Here is a 2,211-nt window from a genome sequence, read left to right as displayed (position 1 = left end):
TTAACACACCTGTTAACACACATGTTCCTGAGCACATGTTAACACACCTGTTAACACACATGTTCCTGAGCACATGTTAACACACCTGTTAACACACATGTTCCTGAGCACATGTTAACACACCTGTTAACACACATGTTCCTGAGCACATGTTAACACACCTGTTAACACACATGTTCCTGAGCACATGTTAACACACCTGTTAACACACATGTTCCTGAGCACATGTTAACACACCTGTTAACACACATGTTCCTGAGCACATGTTAACACACCTGTTAACACACATGTTCCTGAGCACATGTTCCTGAGCACATGTTATCACACATGTTAACACACATGTTAACACACATATTCCTGAGCACATGTTAACACACGTTCCTGAGCACATGTTCCTGAGCACATGTTAACACACATGTTAACACACATGTTAACACACATGGAGCCAGATCAGCTCCAGTCCAGTGATTCGGACCTGGCAGAAGCTCTGATCCTTCAAGATGGGTTCTGTTTGGTTCTGACAGGATCTTAGAGTCTGATCCAAACTCATTACTTGACCTTTGTCTTCTGAAACAAGCTGGAAACATCTGGACCTTCCTGTGACCGGATTAATGTCCGATTATTTCAGGACAGTCGTCAGAGTCCTGCAGAACACCATCAGGGACTAACGGTTCTGATCAGTAAGAACAGAACCTGGAGCTGAAGGAGTGAGGTTCTAACCTCTCAGCTGTGCTTTCATGTGTGTTTGTGACGTTACCTCGTCTGTAGTCAGGTTTGGTTCTGTTCCTGGTTCACAGACGTGAGGGGGAGGAGCTTGTGTCTGAATGTGGGGGTGGGGGTGTTACTCCTGGTAGGGTCCCCCAGACTGGACCTCTGCAGGCCAGACAGAGAGGCTCAGAAGACAACACCTGGACCTGGTTCTGCCGGTCTCACCCTGAGTCTGAACACAGAGGGAACAACATGAAGCTACATGTCAGGAATCTTCATGACGTCTGTTTCTGAGCTGAGCCTCACAGAATGACTGATGCTTTTATCAGAACTACTTTTATTTTGAAGGGGAGTCAGAGAACTGGACTTTACCAGAGACACAGTATCTGTGGACAAATCTGCAGGAATTCAGCCACGAAAGAAGCGTCAGGTTCTGATGCTTTGGGTTCTGATGCTTTGGGTTCTGATGCTTTGGGTTCTGATGCTTTGGTCTTGAGGCAGTCAGAACAAAGCTGATGCATCACAGAACCTTTCAGAACCAAGCAGAGGAGCGGTGCTGCAGAACTGACAGAACCTGCATCAGTTCTCTGACTGAGGAGAAGAAATGTTTCTGCTCCTCAGGCGACTCGTCAGACTGATGGACCCGTCCTCTGTCCATCCATCTTTCTGTCCAGGTCCACCTCTCCTGTCCCCCAGCAGCAGGTTCTGTCTCAGCAGGCCCGGCTGGCTTCAGGCTCACAGTAATGTCCTGAAGAATTAATGAAGGCAGGTTTAACACAGCACAGGTCCAGGTTCTGGGCTCAGAACCTGACCAGGTCTGCTCCTCCTGATCTGATGCAATTTTAGAGTCAGAAACCTCCAGAAAGTAAAGAACAAACTTCTTCTCATTAAAGGTGTTAAATTTATCTCCAGCTCTGATTCCTGTTTCCATGGAAATAATCAGAACTGGTCCGTGTCTCAGCAGAACCTCTACATGCAGCCTGTAAACAGTGAAGCGGGTCCACTTCTGTGGTTCTGATCAACAGTGGCTTCATATTTGTCTGAACTGTGGGTGTTTGTGCTGCTCGTGTCCTTCACGCCGTGTCGCTCCGTGAACTCGTCTGATTAGTTTTTATTTGTCTTTCCGGACGCTGCAGCTCCTCTTCCTCTCTAACCGGATCAAAACAAACATCTTTTCTTTGATTCAAAACTGCTGAAGCAAGAAAACAAAGAAAACTGGAGCAGAACCTTCAGAAAATTAAAAATCTGACTTCTTACTTCCTGTTTTTAGATTTTCATGTTTTACTTTTCAGTTTCTGCTTCTCTTTGCTTTCAGTTTGATTTGTTCTTCCTGTGGTCCCACCTGTCCTCAGGTTTTACTTCCTGTGGTCCCACCTGTCCTCAGGTTTTACTTCCTGTGGTCTCACCTGTCCTCAGGTTTCACTTCCTGTGGTCCTACCAGTCCTCAGGTTCCACTTCCTGTGGTCCCACCAGTCCTCAGGTTCCACTTCCTGTGGTCCTACC

Source organism: Austrofundulus limnaeus, unplaced genomic scaffold (genome assembly GCF_001266775.1).
Source record: "Austrofundulus limnaeus strain Quisiro unplaced genomic scaffold, Austrofundulus_limnaeus-1.0 Scaffold1009, whole genome shotgun sequence".
Lineage (NCBI taxonomy): Eukaryota > Metazoa > Chordata > Actinopteri > Cyprinodontiformes > Rivulidae > Austrofundulus > Austrofundulus limnaeus.
The sequence above is the reverse complement of the archived record's forward strand: the minus strand, read 5'-3'. Positions refer to the sequence as shown.